Source organism: Epinephelus lanceolatus, chromosome 7 (genome assembly GCF_041903045.1).
Source record: "Epinephelus lanceolatus isolate andai-2023 chromosome 7, ASM4190304v1, whole genome shotgun sequence".
Lineage (NCBI taxonomy): Eukaryota > Metazoa > Chordata > Actinopteri > Perciformes > Serranidae > Epinephelus > Epinephelus lanceolatus.
This window is the reverse complement of record NC_135740.1, coordinates 23,312,757-23,334,506: the sequence shown is the minus strand read 5'-3', so window position 1 is coordinate 23,334,506 and position 21,750 is coordinate 23,312,757. Positions and strand designations below refer to the sequence as shown.

At 40.8% G+C, this 21,750-nt stretch overlaps 1 protein-coding gene across 2 annotated transcripts in view; it reads left to right on the top strand.

Annotated features, from left to right (window-relative positions):
- Positions 1-417: 417 nt before the first annotated feature.
- LOC117260752 (uncharacterized) overlaps positions 418-21,750 on the top strand; it is a 44,586-nt gene continuing 23,253 nt past the window's right edge. The window contains exons 1-4 of one of the 2 annotated variants that reach the window (XM_078169331.1): positions 418-550; positions 14,351-14,501; positions 14,593-14,708; positions 21,491-21,537. The gene's annotated coding sequence lies outside the window, so the exon portion shown is untranslated. Of the gene's footprint in view, positions 551-14,350; positions 14,502-14,592; positions 14,709-14,955; positions 15,064-21,490; positions 21,538-21,750 lie in introns of those variants that run through there. The other variant, XM_033632826.2, reaches the window with a different exon arrangement.

The following is a 21,750-nucleotide window of genomic DNA, read 5'->3' as shown; positions in this document are numbered from 1 at the left end:
CTCTGGTTCCCCATTCACATTAAACAGATCTAATATTATCTGCTACTGAAATAAATGTGAGTGACTGTGTGGGCTGGGCAGATGTAAGCATGATAATGAATGCAAAGTTCCTGTTCTCAGAACTTCTCTTGAAGCTTGAAGTGTGACAAGTAGAGCTGGGGAATATAACGGCTATATGTGCAAAATATCTACATATTTTCAAGCAGCATATAGATTTATAGAACACCGTTTATATTGATATAGAGTCAAGTTGCGTTAATGCATACCAGTGTGCATCTCTCCTCTCTCACACTCTCTGCACAGCTCCACCTCACTCACTCACTTACTCACTCACTCACTCACTCACAAGTTCTCTATCAACACTCAGAAAGGGAGAGCTGCTACTCTGTTTAATCTGTCTGTTAATTAGTCGACAGTGTGACACTGGTATAGCTATATGTTGCATGTGCAACGCTAAATTAATCTGTGAGATGTCAGATGCTTAAATTAGCACAGCAGCACACAAGCACGCGCTGCATGTGTGGGAGACAGAGCTGCTTGATTATGTCAGGTGAGCGTTTGTTTACTAGTTTGTGTGTGAGGCGGATCATAGCACATCGCCGTATTTGTTGGTTTTTGTAGGCTATTGTGTGACACTGAGACAGCACCTGGATGCAGGCGAGAGATGTGTTTAAAAAATGTGACAACACAGACGTTTCACCTATAAGAGGTAAATAACGCAGACAAACTGTCTCTGGCATGTCTCTTTCCAAAAAATGTATGATAGTACGTTTAGATGTAAAATTACCCATGTAAAATTTCTGTATGTAATAACACATATAGTGATGAGGAGGGGTTGGTAGGATGAACATGACGTAACTTAAGTTAAACTTGATTCTAAGTCTAATTGTTTAAGTTATAACTGACCGACACTGGGTGGGTTTTTTGGCTTGAACATTGCAAACACTTGTTAAGTTACAAATAACGGACGTCCTCCACCGTCATTGAATGGCTGGGTAAAAAGTAACAGTGATGAGCCCAGTGTTTGTTGAACATTTTTTAACTTTCGCTTCTCAACATGGAAAAATAGATAAATGATAACAGAGAACATTTAATGTTGGATTTATCATTGTGGATTTATTTAACAAAGACTCCAAAAAGACACTGCAGTTTAAGGTTGGATTACAAAGCTTCTGAACAGGATACAATTGCACCGAGCGTTCTGTTGAACTTTCCCTCATCAACCAATTGATTGGTTGAAAATTACGTAGAGTTTGTACAACTTTTGTCTTTGGTTGACTACAACCCTCAAGTGTACACCTCTTCCTATTCCTTATTTATTTATGCTGTTTGTGAGAATTTGCATGTTCAGAGTTTGCTGTAGGATTACTGATCATCTATTTTTTTTTTTTTTTTTTTTACATGTTTAAAATAAATGAATAAAATCTCTCATCCTAACCTGAACAGAACGAGGTCTGCTCTGGAAAATAGTTGGCCGTAAGATGTGAAATGGAAGTAATTTGTAATTTAAAGTGTTAAATATGCCAAACCTCTGAAATGGTCTATTTAACATGAAAACCACTAAAACTGAAATTATGTGGTTTTCACTTCCCAAAATAAAAAACCTACTTCATTCTAATACGGGACCTTTATCACTTTTTTGAACTACTGCTTTGAGTGATACGCCAACTACATTTAGGCAACAACTCTCCGTTCTCCCTCTGCCTCTGTTTGCCTCCTCTTACTCCTCTTACTCTATCTCCTGTCTGACAACACGTATTCTCTTCCCTCTATGAAAACTATCTGTTTCCACTCTCTGCTGCCACTTACAGTAGCTTCTGTCACAGTCTTTTACTCTCTGTCTTGATCATAGTCTTTCCTCCTCTCTCCTCCCCTGCGTTGCTCCTTCTAGAATAAGCAATGTCACATTGCTCAGCACCCTTCTCCTCCTCATCACAGTCACTTTCAACACAAATTTACTTCTGACAATATAATTTCCCTGGAGGGCAGCTGTCTCCCGTTAATGCCATATCTGTTTTTTGTTTGGACTGGCAGCATATGTATATGGAGTATGATACTGATGCATGTACTGCTCATAGCATTTTTCAGCTTGACTAAATAGAGCTTTCTGGTAAGTGCAGAAAAATAAACTCCATAATTGCCAGCTCTGAGAAATTCATCTGACAGGGGAGCCATTCCCAGTGATGGACAATAATATATTAATACATTAAAAAACATTCTTTGTTATTACAAATAAAACACACATTCTTTTAAAATAAAAAAAAAAACAAAAACAAAGATGTCTCTATCCTCAGTTGCTTTTGTCAAATGCAACATCTCTATTCTATCTAGTTTGATAGAAAACTCTCATACTTGTGTAAAATATGCCTGTTTGCCATCTTATCCACAGTCTGATGAGAAGATCAACACACATTTCACTTGTCTCAAGCACAGAGATTTGTCGCCTTGCTCAGAACAAAGACTGAAAGCAGGGAAAAGGTTACCTTCTATTAAAACTGACTTCCTCCAGTTTGTTAGCCAGCAAATGGCCACCAACACATCAGAGAGCCACATGAGTTTTGTTTCATAGTTAATGGGGTGCTGTGAGTGGTAACTGGTCCCAGCTGCTGGTCAAAAAACAGCTCAAGTTTGTAAGTTATCTGTTACTAAAACAACTATGTCTCATTTCCTATTTCTTCGATTTAAATACACAAAAAATACAACATGGAAATACACCTTAAGCGGGATTAATATTTGTGCCTTGGCTCTATACAGAGCCTACACCGTAGCCTATGCAAGTGGCCTACACCATTGTGAGCATTTATACTTCGGCATAGGGGTTTCTGTATAGTGTTGTAAAGTTTAGTTGATTCAAAACACACCCAAAACACACATTAAACACACATTGAATATGGCTTAATGGCAACAATTTTAAACACAAGTACACAAATCGGCTTCACTACAACTCGCAGCATTCACACACAAAGCATTTGTCTTTTGCTGGACATATTTTCCCAGCAAATACAACATGTTAATGTTTTTAGCACAAGCCTATGACATTTTACATTGTATAAATTAGCCTAGCAGCTAGCAGACTTTTCCTCTACTCAAATGAAGCCAGGGACAACAGCAACATTTAACAAAGGTAACGTTAAAAAATTCTGCTCCGTTACAACTCACAAGGTTCACCGACAAAACACCCGTCTTATACTAAACACGTTTTCCAAACAAATATAACATGCTAGTGAAAAGCAGAAATTTCTTCTACTGATATGAAGTCAGGATAAAATCACACTAGACTTAAAATGCTATTTTGTGGGGGCTTTATTGTCTTAACAATTTGTTTCTTATCTGTGAAATAAAAGTAAATAAAAGCTTCGTTTCCACTGATGGAAATTGTTTCAGCTTACAAAAATAGACAGGAGGTTTGTCTGCCACATTAGGCAGACTGTTTTACTCTGTTTCCAGTCTTTGAAGTAGTAGTTGAATACACATTACTAAACTCACCATCAACACATTTGAACTGCAGTTTGTATTCCTGCCTACAACAGTGTTTTTCATAACATACCACTGAAAAAAAAAAACTTTTTTCTGCAACTTTTAGAGCAGCTACAAACATTTTGAGCTCCAGTGCACCATGTGCTGACTAGACAGAACAACTCCAGCTCTCCAGCGCCAGTTCTCCAACTTTCAGAGCCTGGATTGCAGCTTTTCCAGATGCAACGCGATTACCCAGTAAAGACGGTTTACAAGATTACTGATGAGGCAGAATTCTCCACTTGAACTTGAGTTGTGTAGCACTTTTCCTTTACTTTTGTTTCTGCCTATTTCAGCCTTCCTTTTTTGTTCATACTGACTTTGTTACGTCTTTCTCATTTTCCCTCCCTCCTTTGTTTTTGCTGCCTCAACTTTTACACACCACTAATCTCATGTAAATCGCACTTTTTGTTTCAAGCAGACTGGCAGAGATGCTGATCTCTCCATCCTTTTGTTGCCTAAAAGACTTTGGAAAACAGGTCAAAATTTAAGATGAGAGGGAGTGAGTTAAAGGAGAGACAGGTAGTGTAGTGAAGGAGAAGGTAGGAAAAAGGGAATAAAGGCAGTGCTTGTTTCAACAAGTGAAAAGAGTGACTTCTTTTGACTGACACTGTGCAGTTTGTTGCTGACTCAAGGTTTTCCCCTTAATTACTCTGGATGTGGAATGAGAGTATAAAGTCAGAGAGGTACGAGCAGAGCGAACAGTGAGAGGAAAGAAGGAGAGAAGACGCAGGGGAATATAAGGCCCGTTTCCACCGCAGGAACTTCGGGGTAATTTTACAGGGCCGGGGCCGTTAGTGCGTGTCTCCACCACAGGAACCACCCCCGAAGTACAGAGTTCCAGAACTTTTACAGGGGCTAAACCAGTCCCTGCCTCGGAGTAGGTGCTCAGAACGGCCCCGAAAGACTCCTGGCTGGGGCTTGGGGATTACTTGGTGCTGATTGGATATACTCAAGGAGGGATGTGACGACAACAGAAAGCAACAAAATAGCCGGCATTTTTAAAACTTTAAAACGAGAGTTAGCTCGTTCATATAGCTTCCACCGCCATGTAAAAAAACCTCACTATACAATACAACAGCTAAAAGCAGCAGCAAAGCTAACATCAGGACGTCATCTGTTAAAAGCCTCCCGTTGTCGGATATGACATGAAACTACTCCAGTTAGCTCAATCATGTTGTAACTAAGACATCTGCTGGAAAAAATATTTTTTTCACGGGCCATTTAGTGAGTTATTAGACACCGCTATCAGCTAATGGCGTCCTTACGTCGCCCCGGTCAAAATGGTCGCACAACGATTACGTCACATCCAGAGGCAGCCCGTAACTTTACAGGAACCTTCCTCGTACTCTGCTCTCTCAGTGGAGACACGGCGGTTGAGAGGGCCGGGCAAGAGGACGTTCCTGTAGTAGTTCCTGCTCCCCAAATAGTACCAGGAACTTCTTCAGTGGAAACGGGCCTATGGTGATGTTTGGCCCAGAGTCCCAGTGATGGTGCCTCAATCAGCTGATTTTAAAGTTATCAGAGGAGAAACAGATGGGACTGTGGATGCAAACACAGACTCTGGTGTAAAGCCTGTGCTTTGTACGCTCACCATCCACCCGACCACATCAACAGCATAAATCAATCAATACCTTAGTTGTTACATGGAGTTATACAAGGTACAACTTCAACTTGAGTACTGCAACTGACCCTTCGCTAAGTACCGCCCCCAGACGCAGACTGGCCAATCATACCGTAGCATTGGGCCGGCTCAGACCAGGGTCCAACAACAACCCAGCTGTGCTCCATTGACTCCAATGCACTCGTTTCAGATTTCCTTCATTTTCAGCCTGGTTTTGCGGATTTGGAGCTAAATGTTGTGCCTGGGGGACGTCGTGTATAAATGATACTCGTTACCTGGAGAGGTTGGAAAAAGATATACGTTTCCTCCCTGTTCCAAAACCAAAATCAAACCCTGAAAAGTGTAGGATTAGCTAGCTAGCTACTGAAGATATAGCCTACAGAATGTATACACATGCTGCTTTTGCTTTTTAATGATTATAACAGTGAAACAAAGACTGACCCTACTGTACAGGAACCAGTGAAGCGAAGCAGGGAAACTGATATTCAACCAGCTGTGTGTCATCGCATTGTGTGCAGATGAATGCTGTTTGTAAAATTTTCTCAAATTTTAGTCCCTTTTTGCCTCTTTTTACATTGTAGACTGCTGCTTGTTAACTGTCCATGTTTCCCGATGGGTGTGGTAATCCATGGTTTCAGGTTGGGGAATAATTCAACTGTAGTTTTGCATACAGCTGCTTCTGTTGTTGTTGAAAAATTAAATCCACCACAGACGCAGTGAGTACACTGGTGAAAATGGTGACACCAACAGTGGTGTTCTGGAACGTGCTCCAGACTCCAGGCTCCATCTCTTACGTCACTGGGGGCAAGCATCGTAGTTTGTTTACCTTGACCTTGTTTGTTTATCTTGATCTCAACTAAATGGCAGCATGGTCACCTCTCCCGAACACAGGCAGCTACTTCACCCTGCAGCCGCCTCTGAATGGCTTATAGCACTGATCCAGAGTGTTTAATCTCCTTGTGATGCAGGAGGAGCAGGAACGGGACAGAACCTCACATTCCCACAGACAAACCAGCCAGTATTGACCTTAAAACACACACCTCCTCCACTTCTCTAGCCACAGTTCTCTCTGTCAGATCAGCATATTAAAAAAAGAGTCATCTGGTTGAAAGTTTTGGTGAAACAATGTGGTGCTATGTAATTTCTAGGAGACAGGGTTGCTGTGAATGCCACACCTTTTATTGGTTTTATACATCCATATGGATTTTGAGGCCAGTGTACCGAGACATTTTGTTGGTTGTAAAGTTTTTCATCACACTCTCACCGTGTTTATGTGCAGTTTCTTTTATTACCTTGAGGTCTTTAACTTTGAACTTCTTTTTATCATTCTGCAGCCTTTATCTTTGAAAAAAGAAAAAAAAGATCCCGATGTGGGTGTGTCCCATCGCATCTTGCCAATCAAAATGGTTGGCAAGCAAAGTCTTGCGATCTCAGCTGCCAAAACAGCTGGAGAAGAGAGAGCAAACTCAGAAGCAATCAAATCTGCTCTTACAAATCCATGCCTGCATGCTCTCAAATATTGACTTGCAGACTGAGAAGCACTGTGACTTTGTTTTGTGCTCTCTCTCAGATATTTTATCATCACTATAACATAGAGACTAGATTAATGGTGTGTCTTTAAACATCTGAGGAATAAAAGAGAAATGGAAAGAAACAACCGGGGCTTATGTCACAAGTTCTGCATTTACTTTTACTATCTCCTCTGCCCTTTCTTCTTTACCCCCTCTAGTCTCCCTCCCCATTCTGCCCATCTTTACTTATATTTCAGCACTTGAACCCCCATATAAAATCAGACTGACTACCATTCTCACATTGAAATCCACCTATGATTTCTCATGCTTTCATCTTTTCATTCTCTTGCTTGTAGTCCCTGCTCTATGATCTTTCTTCATCAACATCTGTTTCTGTTATCTGATTCCTTTCCCCTCTGTATTTTACATCTTATCCATCTTACACAGACTGAATATGACTGAGACAAAGCGAAACAACAGGAAAGAGCCCATGTGTCCAATTAAAAAAGAAGAAAGTCCTCCTTAAGGTAGTGGTGTTAACTAATCTTAAAACTGTCCAGGTCTTTTACCGTTGGATTGTACTATATAAGTTACATCAGTTTATAATACAGTATGATGGAACATATCCAGATATTAATTCTAATAGTTGCCTCCTGCTGAAAGCAAAAACCTCCTTTATAATTATGGAAGTTAAAAGTAAACTGGAGGCTTATTGTCTTTACCTCGTCCTCTGCTTTGTGTATGAAAGTGTGTGCACACGGACACAAATACCACCAAATTATTTGCATCAATATTAAAATTGGCAAAGTCATGCTTGAAGTGCAAACTGATGATGCCACAGTCAGGGTCCCATGTTGACGCTAAACAGCATTAAAGATTTACTGCCTGCTTTATTCATTTTATTCATGGGCCTGGAGACTTTCCCATTTCCACACATGGCTTTGCCTGGTTGTAATATTAATGCAAATATTTGTTGTGCTGCGTCACACATTCAAAACACACACACACACACACACACACACACACACACACAAAGAGTTCTCTGAATTGAGCGAATTAAGGAAATGGGTTTCCATCACACAGTCCCTCTGAGAATAACCACTCCAACTTAAATGATTCCTACTTTAGTGTCAGTGAGAATCCAGCCATTTCTGTCTGACTGTCAGTGATGAACACAAAATCCCTCTGCACTGACCAACATTACGTCTGTTTCATTATTTAAAGGAGGAATCCATTATATACAACAATCACATGTAGGTCCATGATCTTGGTTTGGATTAGGGGTCAAGAATCACTGCTGTCTGTGATTGAGGGATATACATAAAGATTTAAGTAAATCAACACAAAAATCAACCTGCTCTAAACCTGTGTTGAAAGTGAAAGTTATGAACCAAGAAATTAGATGTTTTACTTGTCTTCAATACTCTAAATCAAAATTGCATAGAATAGGCCATTTTCCTCATGACAGCCACCACCAAGTGACACTTCTGAGGAAGGTGGAAGTTTCCGCCGAAACATGTCAAGAAGCCTAAAAAAGGAATGCAACACCTTAATACATGTCTGAGATAAAGAACAACTAAAGTGATTATAAGTTTACAGAGAGTTGACAAATAGATGTGCTTAAATTGTGATTATGAAATATTCCATCTGTGTACCATCTTCTGCAGATAATCTTTTCAGACTGGGCCTATCCAGAGCTCCCATGTATGCTAGTTACACCCTCTATCCCTCTCATTATTGCTTAATATAAAACATTCCAGGAGTAACAGTATTTCCAGGATGAACTTGTCTGTTTTCCAGTGAAAGTGCTCTCTGTAAGCCATGTTCTTCTCTCTCTTCTATAGTTCTTCTCTCTTTTCTGTAGTTCTTCTCTCTAGCAGATCATGCACGTCAGTTTCAAGAGTTGCTTTCTCCCACTTAATCTTTCTTTCATACCACATTAATAAACCTCCCCCAAAGGCTTCCAGTTTCCCATCTCCACATCCCAGAGCTCCCTTTCCTTGAAAATCTCAATTTCAACCAATGTGAATGACTTTGTACAAGTTAAAGGCGCTGTATGTAAGAATGTGGCCAAAACGGTTACTGCACTCAAATTCAAAATACTGCCGCGAGTCTTGTCCGCCCCCCCTCCCCTACAGATTCGAGGTTGCTGGACAGCGGCACGCTGGAGACTGATTTGTTTGCCCACGGGCGGCTGCCATGGCAGGGCCACGTTGCAGCGTCCTTGATCTTCCGTTTTCCAGCGTACTGTTCGAGCAAATCCGGCTTCTCTGCTGCTAACGCTGCTGCCGGGATACAGCTGAGGAGGAGCTGGCTGCTAATACTATGTACCGGGACACTGCTAACGCTGCTGCTGGGATACAGCTGAGGAGGAGCCGGCTGCTAATGTTATGTACCGGGACACTGATGCTGCTTGCCGTGCTGCTGTAGCTCAGTCGTAACTGTAACTGATGCTGAGACTCTACTGACTGTGTGACTGGTAGACGGCGGTGGGTGGCGCAACAGGCCAAAACACAAATTCAAAACATAAACATGATTTGCGGACCGTAAAAATGTTTTTTAAAAGCAAATATTCTGGCTGTACTATTGTTGTCAGTGAGATCAGTATGTTATATGAACATTAATCCTTAGTCTCTGTGACATATTAGGGTGATTTTACGACTATTTGCTTTAGATTTCTTACATATAGCTTCTTTAAATGGTAATGGACTAACACTGGTCTGAATGCTGTTGGCTCAAAATCAATTCAGCTCATTCATGAAGTCATGGCCATAAAGGTTAAATGAGCCCAGACCTTGGAGTCAGTGGACAGAAAATGAGAGGAAAGAGGGAGACAAAGAGATGGAGAAAGATGAGTAAATGAAGGCCAGAAGAAGGAGGGACTCAAAAATGAAAAAGGAGAAGAAAGGGGGCTGGTAGGGAATGAAGGAAGGGACCACAGGGAGTTTCATTACCCATGTAAAACTAATGGATTTGTTAGCACAGACCTTAGTGGTAATTTGCAAAACAAGGATTTTAGAGGTGAAGTTCAGTTTGAAATGCATACCGAACTGAAAGCCTCGTACCTAACCGAACAGTTCAATACAAATATGTGTACTGTTACACCCCTAATATCTGATATGCCCAGGTCAGGGCTGAAAATTAACTTTGTGGCTCAATGGCCAAGGGGACTGGTAGATGGAAAAATCCACCGGCCATGCATATTTTCTACCAGCCAAAATAATGAATTGCCTTTTTCTGTCACATATACATTTGATTCAGTACTTTTCATTGCGATAATACAGTATTATGTTGAATACAAGCTTAAAGGAGAGGCCAGAGTGAAATTTGAAGCAAAATTAGTTTCATATTATTATAAGTTTTGAGCTCAAAATTCAATTTGCACTTTGTACTTCAAACATTTGTACTCCAAACATATCAGTAATTTACAGTATACATAACAGTAAATTGTTTTTTGTAAACCTTCCATATGCTTATTAATCATGTAACTTAAATCTCCTCAGACTGCTCATTCTTAATCATGCTTAATCATTCAACTTAAACCTCCTCATCAGACTGCTCACTCTCTGCAGTCACCAGCTTCATCGTTTTGTTACCGATGACAAATGAGTTCTTATGTTTTTTTTCTTTAGCATATTATCGACATACATTAGAGCTCATTAGTGCACCCTCTGCATCATAGCGGAGACAGCCTCTTGAAACGCTATTATTGCCAAACCTCCATTTCTCACAAAACTTTCTTTTTGTCTGTAATGTTACAGATTCAGCTTAGTCCTTGTTGCTGTTTTTCGTTTTGTGGGGGTTTACTTACACCTGGTAAATGTCACCACATGACAAGTACAGCAGATCATGGATCTAGGCGCGGGATATGCTTAAGTGCGCGCGTGTCCTCTGAGTAGGCCTATAGGTTCCTTGATGCAGGGGGGAGCAACTTAAGTGCGACACACAACAAACAAAGCGCCAGTCTGCTATTAGCCACTGTCAAATAGTTATTATATACATCATTTATTACATGACTATTTTGGTACAAACATTTACCTGCCAATGTGGCAGATAGCCTTCCAAGATTTAGTCGCCAAATGGAAAATCTACCCGCATTTGGCGCTTGGCGGGTGTTCATTTTCAGCCCTGGTCCAGGTACTCATATAATCATCCTTTGTATATTCATCCTTCGTATGTTGTACTCATTGTGATATACACGTACTCTTAGATAATTATCTTTCTGTAATTCTGTAATGTGCTGAAGGGCCATCTCCAGAGTGTTAGCACAAGCTAATTAGCAGCAGCGGCTAACATCCAACAGCTCAACTCTGTTGTTAAACCTATTAATAACCGCTAGCCATGTGATGCTACAGATAGGGATTATTTGTATCCTTAAATGGCGACCCAGTGTGGAGCATGTCTCCCTCTGGCTGCATATGTGTGTGAGTAGGGGTGGGACAAAATAATTTTTGCAATATATCGTTGTGCTCTCTCTTGCAATAAATAATCGATACACTGAAGGCAAATATCGATATTTTATTACAACACACACACAATGGATTTCCCCCGTTGTCACCGTCAGTACTTAATGTCTCCTGCCCTGTTTGTGGGGGTGCTCATCCCGTAAAGTGGGTGTAAGCAGCGGCCGGTGAAGAAGACGAGTCGAGCAGTTAGATGCAACTAGAGTGCAGCATGGGCTGCATATTTCTGTCCGAATCCTACCGAGCCCAAGAGAAAAGTACACGAACCCGTCCGAACCCGACAGTCATTCTGTTTTGTTATGTCCGAAACCGAACGGAGCCTGACATTATTTAATTAGTAAAGCACTGAGTTTGTGTCACACAGTTGTTATGGTTACAGGCTATTTAACAGGCCGGGCGTGCACCGTGGGTGCTCCGCGGAGAGGGAGACCTCCGTGTTTCAGACAGGAGCGGGAGGTCCGAGGCTTCCAGCGAGGGGAGAGGGAGAAATATAACAAAATAAGATAAAATAGGAAAAACCTGTCTCCCTCTTTTATTTTATTTTCAGCGTTTAATCAATGCGGAGACGAGCGGCGGGAGGTCCGAGGCTTCCTGCGAGGGGAGAGGTAAAAACAAACAGCCAATGTGTGCGTGTGTGTTCTATTCAGGTGTTGTCACATAAATAACACTGCCCAAGCAATAAACAGGACAGACAATAGGATTTTATTTATTTTTACACTACATTTTCACTGAAAGCTGACCGAATCCGACCGGATCGGGTAGCCACACTCTAGATGCAACAACAGAAATGTGTAAAGTTTTGGAATAAATGCATAATTACAGACGTTTTCCTTTTTATGGGTATTTTTTTCTTTTTCAGTCACACATATTGTGATATATCCTTGATGAAATTTCTTGCAATATATCGAATATCGCAGATATCGTATACCGTGATATCGTTATCGAGGGCCAAATATCGTCACAGTATCAAATCGTGAGTTACTCGTATCATCCCACCCCTATGTGTGAGACACAGCCGCTTGTTTATATGATTTCAGTGTTAATGTAAGAGGTGAATCAACAGCGCATTGCTGTTCTTCTTGGTAGTTGTGGGCTAGTGTATCCTGGGACAGTGAGACCACACTTAGGCGTATTTATAAAAATGCAGCGTGATGGTATAAACATTTCATACACCAGATGTAAGGCAGACCTGAGATGCACATTAGGCCCATTCGTATGAGTCAGCGGTCACTGTCCACTCTGCAGTGTAGTACACTTTACGGATATACCAGAGAAACACACAGTAACACTGGGATTCATAATTTCCCTCTCTATTACCAATAACTATAAATTTAATACTGATTAAAAGTCATTTTACTTTCACATCCTTGTATTATTATGTTCATCCGTAGTGTAAGGTTATATGGGGGCAGAGGCGTTGAGGGTAGGTCATTTGACAATACCCCAGACACTACTTCTGAGCAACCAAAAATGAAACATAAGAATTTTAGACAGGGAGATGAGAGGAACAACCTGTCTACAAACAAGATGTGGTTGCAAAGGGTGTTAAGCTACTTCTGAGAAAGCAGAAGTGAGTCATCAAAATTTTAGACGGATACAGATAGCAATCAGTGGAACATCCTGTGTAAGGGTGTGGGTACTTGCAGCACATTAAAAAGAGCATATTGACAGTTTTGTCACACACACATACATACTATACCGTGGGGATCACTGATTGGCAGCAGCCTGATGGGATCCACCCTTTCTGAAGAATGACACATGATTTTAATTGCTTAATTAATTTCAAATTTTTGTAAACACAAAAATGATTTAAAACATCAAAAACTCTTTCAATAACTTTAAACCTGAATTTTGTCCTTCCCTGGGGGCCATGCATATATCTAATAGTATACAATAGACACCACTGTTAGGCACTGCACAAGTAATGACATGCATTAAACAGAACTAATGTTAGATTGAACCCTTAATATTAGTAATAATATTAGACGCGCAGCGTCGGGGTTCCATTCCCCTGAAGGGAGTTATTTTTCAACAGTCACCGACTCACTATTCATTATCCCTTACTTGGAGACTTCAAGGCCAGAGTGGGACGAAACCACCACCTATGGAGGGGCACAATGGGGAGAGAAGGAGTTGGAAACATAGACTCCAATGGCACACTACTGCTAACTAAACCCTGGCTCACACTACGGGATTTTGAAAAGGTTTTATCACACACGTAACGAGAATCTTCATAGATTATCTTATCTAAAATCTTCACTGCGCACTCACTACAACATTTGAAAATAATGACCAGCACACACTACACAATTTCATCAAGATTATCGGACCAGAGAGAGCGGTGCACCACGTAATGTGCGTCAGCGGAAGTCAACAGCACAAAAACAAAAACATGATGGAGACGAGTGGTGCGGTGCTGCTGGCTGTAGCCATTCTGTGCAGCGAAAAAAGAAAGAGGAAGAAACGCGTCTGGATGAGAAAGTGGTTGGGGAGACGCGGACAACAAGGGTTGTCAGTATTACAAAGAGAACTGGAGGTGAAAATTAAAATCATCCGTCAGTTTTAATATCCATCAACAGTAACGTTAGCATGAGGCTACCGTTAGCTTCAACGGTCAGGATGCTTACCGATGTTGCTAGCTCGTTCAAAAAATTACTCCTCTTACAATGTTACTAGTATATAGTGGTCTGTTTCAGAGTTATTATAGCCTTGTATTTTTCCATTAGTTTTTATTTTCATTTTTTTTCCAATTCAGTTTAGTTTCAGTTAGTTTCCAGTGTGTGTGTGTGTCCTCGTTTCAGTTCGTTTTTATTGTTTAAAAATGTTTAGTTTTAGTTTAGTTTTGATTAGTTTCAGTGTTAGTTTTAGTTTTTTTAGGGCAGTGTATTAGTCTGGGGAAGATTTAAGAAGTTCAGAATACGTATTACAACACAAACACACTTTGTGAAGGCAAAATTTGACACAGTCTTTCAGACATGCACCAGTGCCCCCTCAGGCTTGTTGTGTTGACAAATTTGACCAAATTGACAAAGACATTTTCTGTATATTTATATTTTATTTTAGTTCGTTTTGTGAGTACAAAATATCATTTGTTAGTTTTTGTTTTTTCTTAAGTCTAGTTTTTATCATTTGATTTTTATTTCAGTTAACTAAAATGTTTTTTCACACCCAGTTTTAGTTTTTAGTTTAGTTTTACTATAATAACCTTGGTCTGTTTGTGTTTAATTGGAGGACAGGTCAGGCTTCAGATGCTACGGATGATCTCCGACGAATTTGATGTGCTTTTAGAAATGGTGGGACCACTGATCACCAGACAAGGCACCAAGATGAGGATGGCAATTACTGCAAGGGAGAGGCTGTCCTTGACACTGAGATGCTTGGCAACAGGTGTTTATAAATATGAGATACACATGTACAGTTTTTTTCTCAGTTGTATTTTCATTTTGGAGTAATGTTGCTTTGTTTTTCTCCGTTACAGGTGAAACCTATAAATCTCTAAGCTTCCAGTATAGGATTGGGGCAACAACAATATCTACTATTGTGAAGGAGACATGCGAGGCCCTGCATCAGGTCTTGAAAGATGAGTTCCTGAAGGTTAGATCCTCCTTTCCTCTCCACTCTTCCCTCTCTTCCTCTCTCCTCCTCTCCACTCCTCCTCCTCTTCTTTCTCTCTCCTCATCTTCTCTTCTCACCCTCTCCTCTTCCACTCTACTCCTCCTCTCTCCTCTTCACCTCTCTCATCCTCTCCTCTTCCTCTCTCCCCTTCTTCCTCTCTCCTCCTCTCCACTCACCCCCTCCTTTCCTCTCCTCTCCTCTCCTTTCCGGTTCCGGTGAGTGTGAGCGTGAGTGGTGGTGGTGGTGTGCGAGTGGCGCGGAGTTTTGAATGGTCTGCTGTTCCTGCTTTTGGACTTTAATCTTGGTTCTTCACCTGTCTCTTGTACATGATCAGGTAAGCTTTTTTCAGCTTTTGCGGAGTGTTTGACGAGTGTTTAGCCGTTTTGTGTGGTGGTTTTCGGGAGGAATGGCGTCCGCCGAGACGCCACCTCCGTCTATTTGGCAGGGAGTGAGGGTAGTCCTGCCAGATAATAGTGTTACTGTGGAGGAAGTTCTGCTGGCTGTAGGTGAATAGGAAGGACATGGCAACATCAGCTTTGTTTCCAGAATGAACAAAGCTGTAGTTGTTTTTTTAAGAACGGAGCAGTGTGTTCACAGCCTGGTGGAGAGCGGAGTTTTTGTTACGGACACCTTTGTGCAGGTGTCACCGCTGTCAGTTCCGTGAGCGTCCGTCCGTCTCCGGTGTTCCGCCTTTCATCCCAAACGAGCTGTTAGAGCATTGGCTCCGCAGATTTGGGAAGTTTGCTAGTGGATTTAGAGTAATCAATTTGGGCTGTAAAGACGCTAAACTGAAGCATGTGCAGTCTCTGAGGAGACAGGTGTTGACATGACCTGTTTTTGGACTCACCTGCACAGACACTGAAGGTGTCTTTTAGGCTTAAGCATGGCAAAGCTTCTTACATGGTTTATGCCAGCTCCGGCCAAATGAAATGTTTTGAGTGTGAGGATGTGGGACACAGACGGGGCCCGCCGCCGTGTCCGTTGTCGGCTCTGCGACCGGGTCTGATGTGGCTCCCGCGGGGCCCTCGGCTGGCCCGGTGGCTGAGTCTGTGTGTGATTCTTTGGATAGTCCTGTGTCAGGTGAGGCTGCAGTCAGCCTGAGCAGCGTTGACAGACCACAGCCTGAGGAGACTGTGGAGGAGGCCCCTCCAACAGTTTCTGCAGGTGGAGGTGAGGCTGTGGGGGGCTGTGACATTGAACAGATTATGGAGGCTGTTTTCAGCAGCCAGGCATCAGGTGGAGGAGAGGATGCAGAATGGGACTCAGAGTCAGATACTGTGTCAGTCAGTGAGGTGTCCAACAGGGACACAGATCTATATTCCTTAGATGAGTTGAGTTGAAATATACAAGATGCTTTTAGCTGAATTATCTGCAAGAATAATTTCCAAGTATGAAAATCTAACATTGTCCATTCGACCCCCTTAAAAACTGGGTCACTGAACCTGACAATGAACATTTGTGTGCCATACAGACCCAAGGAAAAGCTCAGACATGCACTATCAGAGTTTTGTTTACAGCTACAAGGTTAATATAAGGCCATGTAGATCATTTCCACTGGTTAAATTATTTAGTCTACCAAAGAATTGGCTGGAATAAATATTAGAGCATTTGGCTAGCAATATCCTAGTATTTACTTGTCAACAAATCTTAACATGTTTTTACTGTTTTTGAGCAACAAAGAGTTCTACGGCACAGAGTGAGATACATCAGGCTTTAGATACACACACAATAATTGTTAGTGGATTAGTTCATTGTTGGTTTGGATCCAATCATAAGATTCATTGACAAGAGGAAACATATTGAAAATTACTATAATTATCCTTTATGTTTATTTTCTCTTGTAAAAGTTAAATGTCCTGTTACTTTTCATTATTCAAATTTGCAAATATGCTGTCAGTTCTTGTCAGTGGTGGTACATAGGGGTAATCACCGACACCAAAGGGGTGCATATCTCTGTGTTCTTCTCAAATACTGAGCTTTTTTTCTATGGTGGAAAAAATACATATTAAACACTGACAATAGTACCTGTAATAGAATTTTTTTTTTAACACAATTTCTAACATCCAGAGTATTTGTCGAAAGAAGACTTGTTTTCTACAATGCCAAATCATTCCCTGCTTGAACAGCCTGTACCTATGAACACTTGTGGTGTGGAGCAAAGGTTCATTGTAACAACACAGCAGTGAATGTATGGTCAGGACCACATTTGCTAGTTTTCCTGTGTATGAGACAATGACAGCTTAACTCTCACAATGACACAAACGTGCACATTATTAAAAGTGAAAGAGCTGCAGACAAGCAGATATCCTGGGGTAGATTAGAACTGAACAATAGAGTAAATAATCTAATTGCAAATTTTTAGAACAATATTGCAATTACAGGGCTCCAGACTGCGACCAAATGGTGGCATGGTTTACATAACTATCAGGGAAGCACTGCTATCTGCAGCCTCAGTTTATCAAGGAAGGATTACTAACTGTAGCCTCTGTTTGTATAACTATCATGGAGGCACTGCTAACTATAGCTTTTGTTTATACAGTATAACTTTGAAGGAAGCAATGCTAACTGCGGCCTCAGTTTGTCTAACTTGGGAAGCATTGCTAACTCAGTTTGTATAATACAGCTATCATGGAAGCATTGCTAACCCTGTAAAACCTAAAAATAGAAAAAAGAGCAACACCTCTCAGATGTCGTTAAAGGAGGCCTCTGATGCAGAAATTGAAGGGTTATTTGATTTTTATTTTTATTTTTTTTCATTTAGTAAGTTTTTACAGAAATGTTGTAATATTGCAACATTGGGCCTGGAGCAGAATTTGTCTATTTGCACTCACACTGTCAGAACAAATATACTGAACAACTATGGGTTAGTTTGCAGTGTGGATTGCTTACAAAGCTCTATAACAGTAAATATCACAAATAGTAATCACACAAAAGTCATATTTTTATGAATCATAATTTATTGGGCTAAAAAAAACAAAAAAACAAAAAAAAAAAAACAGAATGAAAACTTCCGTGTAGACCCAGGACAAGCTGATGGAACCTGGATTAGTGAGAGAAGAGGGCGATGACAACTTTGTTCAAAAACCAGTGCCCAGTGTTCATGTACAGTGGTACTCCAAAAAGCAGTTCCTTTCCTCTGAAAAGCAGAGACGGACACTGCAATTCCTGCAGAGCGTATTGGAGTAGCCTTTATGGCAGTGTCTGCAGCGTTCTCTCTTTGTCTTTACTGGGAAATGTGCGATCATGTCCTTGCGCACATCCACTGGTGGTACACATGACCTCTTCGGAGCAGTCACAGTCTCTGTGGTGTTACTGTCATGGATGTCAAAGGGCTCTGTGATGTCACTGGTGATACAGGGCTCCCATTGGCTAAAGATGGTCGCCCTCTCCTTGGTGTGTTGACAGTTAATTTTGTCTGAGTAAGATGAGAAAAAGATCAATTACAATGTCAAACATACATTAAAAACTGTTTAATCAGTGAAATATTAAATAAGGTAAAAAACAGAAATGGATTCTTACCAGGATTGGAGAAGATCCTAGTTGCTCCAGAAACCCTCTCCTGTTCAGCATCTCTTTCTTGGGAATATTGCAAGCTTTGCAGTCCTGCTTGTAGAGGCGCCAGGCGTTGATAATGAAGGAGGATGATGGTGTGCCAGAAAAAATAAATGTACCAGCGGCACGATTTCATTGGGAACTTTTGCTATTTTTAGGGATGCACCGAAATGAAAATTTGTGGCTAAAGCCGAAGCTGAATAATATTAAGCGCTTGGCCGAATCCCAAGTACCGAATACCAAATATCGTTGTTTAGTTTTTCATTAGTTTTTGCAGATGAACCCCCTCCAGATTAGTGTTGTCACGGTACCAAAATTGGGACCCACTGTACGATACCAATGAAAATATTATGGTTCTCAGTAGTATCACGATACCACAGCGAAAATGAGACAGATGTGCCTTTTGTCATTTATAAAAAGATAAATCACTTTTCTATAATACATCAATGATATTTCAGTGGAATAAATTACTTATTGACTTATTCATACTTCAAAAACAGCATCAATGAGTGATTAACATGGGGGGGGGGATCAAAATAAAATAAATAAATAAAATAAGAATCAACCAGCCACCCTCCTCCCCTGATAAGTCCCTTCAAAATTAAAGAACAGTCCCTCAAGTGCGGTGAGGTTTGTGGGTCGTGAACGGCTTGTTTCTCCTCTGACACATCACATACCTGTGTTCAGCTGGCTCAGCTGTTCAGGTACTTCTGGGCAGTCCACACGCCAAGAAGAGGATATTATTGGAGCCTACTTCTCCGTCACCGGTAAGCCAATGGCCGCCGTAATTGACAGGAATACATTACTGTCTGTGTCTGTGACCCCCGTTCAACCCACAATCGGTGGGATTCGCCTTTCGTTTCTGCTGCTGGTTGAAATCTGTAGGCTGCTCGCACAGCGTGCTGCCGACATTTTACTCCGCCTGTCAAGGCACGCTGTTTGATTGCGTTATCAAAACACGCCGCTATTATTCGGCCTTGCTTTTAACTTATTCCACCGAATACCGAATGTGTGTTTTTTTGCAATATTCGGCCGAATATATTCGGTTACCGAATATTCGGTGCATCCCTAGCTATTTTACAACAAATGAGTCCAACAAATCCACACCACCCATGTATTTATTATAGGTACCCACAATGTAAGGCCTCTCAACCTCCGTGTAGGATTTGGTGCAAATGAATCCTAATAGTGTGATACATTCGACTGAAGTCGCACAATACTGTCTGGCTAGCCTAATGTACTCTCTAGTTAACATACTAAAAGGAACCCCCAAACCACTTACATCCCCAGAGTCCAGAACAGTGCACCATACATACAACCCCCCAGACCACTTACTGTACATCCCCACAGTCAAGAACATTCACACCTGCCCCTACAGCCATACAGTGACCATCCTACACAACCAGTGTCTGGCTTTAGATATTTGACCAAACAAACAAAGCCCAGAAATGTATATGTATTTTAACTGATAAAATACAGCCACAGTTACACAATACTGCTACTGAAAGGACTTGAAATACCACAACAAGAAATCATTAATTCATCCAGAATTACTCAAATCTGGTCTGAACAAATAAACATATTTAGAAATTGTAAATCATCAAATACATTATATTTCTAGTAGTAATAAGTATTTTACCATATTTGAACATTTGAGAAGTGCAATGTCCCCATGTAATGTGCAAGGCGCATATGCTATTTTGACTACCATCCTCACCCAACATTGTCAATCACAAAAAAAAATATTTCACAGATTTTACTTATTTCAATGTTGATATACTTAAGTGAAACAGGGAGATGTACATCCAGGAAAGTTTGCAAGTTGTATGAGTTCATGGCCTGATGGCCAGACCTATTTACACATTTACCATACAATGGCATTGCAAGGCTAAACAATAGGACCTAATGACTATGTAAATATGGTCTTTAAAAAAACAACATTTGCAAGTTTGTTTTTGGGACAGCTAAAAGTGATGTTGTAATTTTACAACAGTGGGCCTTACAGGGCTAACTGCAGCCTCAGTTTGTATAACTATCAGGAAAGCTTTACTAACTGCAGCCTCAGTTTGTATAACTATCAGGAAAGCTTTACTAACTGCAGCCTCAGTTTGTGTACCATGAGAAAAGCATTGCTTACTACAGCCTCAGTTTGTGTACCATGAGAGAAGCATTGCTAACTACAGCCTCAGTTTGTGTAACTGTGACAGAAGCATTGCTAACTACAGCCTTGGTTTATGTAACTATGATAGAAGCATTGCCAACTACAGCCTTGGTTTATGTAACTATCAGAGAAGCATTGCTAACTACAGCCTTGGTTTATGTAACTATGATAGAAGCATTGCCAACTACAGCCTTGGTTTATGTAACTATCAGAGAAGCATTGCTAACTACAGCCTTGGTTTGTGTAACTATAAGAGGTATTGCTAACTGCAGCCTCAGTTTGTGTAACAATCAGGGAAGCTTTGCTAACTACAGCCTTGGTTTGTGTAACTATAAGAGGCATTGCTAACTGCAGCCTCAGTTTGTGTAACTATAAGAGAGGCATTGCTAACTGCAGCCTTAGTTTGTGTAACTATAAGAGAGGCATTGCTAACTGCAGCCTCAGTTTGTGTAACAATCAGGGAAGCTAAGCTAACTACAGCCTTGGTTTATGTAACTATCAGAGAAGCATTGCTAACTACAGCCTCAGTTTGTGAAACTATCAGGGATGCATTTGCTAACTGTTAACTGCAATCTCAATTTTTCAGAATAAATATCAGGAAATGTTTAACTGCAGACTGGGTGTGTATACCACACACTCACTTTGTTAAAACTTACCAAATAACCAGAAGTACTCTCTCATTCCCAGAATTTCTGCTCTGCATGTGGTTTGATCTATCGGTTTGATAAAATTATGACAAATATTTTAAAAAAATCTTTGGTTGTCCATAGTTTTCTTTATTATATGCCTCAGAGCCAGTCAGGAAGAACAGCAAGGTCCATGGAGAAACAGACCTTCCTGATTTAGACAGTGGCCATCAGGAATACATTACAGATGAGAAAGATGCTACAATAGTGTTAGCATCAGAAAGACCACCATGCACTTTGCAGGGAGAGCGCAGCGTGTTCAAGATCAAGGTTGTAATTGGACAATGCCTGGATGATGTGGGTGGAGACTTTAATATGTGGGTTCTTTTTACTGTAAATTCATTTTCACTTTCTGTTGTTAGAGCGGAGCTTCAGTCACTGATGTTGGGTCTCCTCCTCCTGCATTTGGGTATGTACAGTACTTGCATGTTTCACAGTATGTTCTCATTTTGATTAGCAAAATTAAAGGCCCTATTCTCTATTGTTTTTTTTTGTTTTTTTATCAAACATAAATAAGAAGCTGTAAATGTGTGAGTGTTGCTGGAAAAAACTTTTGCTCTAGAAACCTTTGTACCCTTAATAGTTACAGGTTAATAAGTTAATATTAGGATCATCTGAGAGT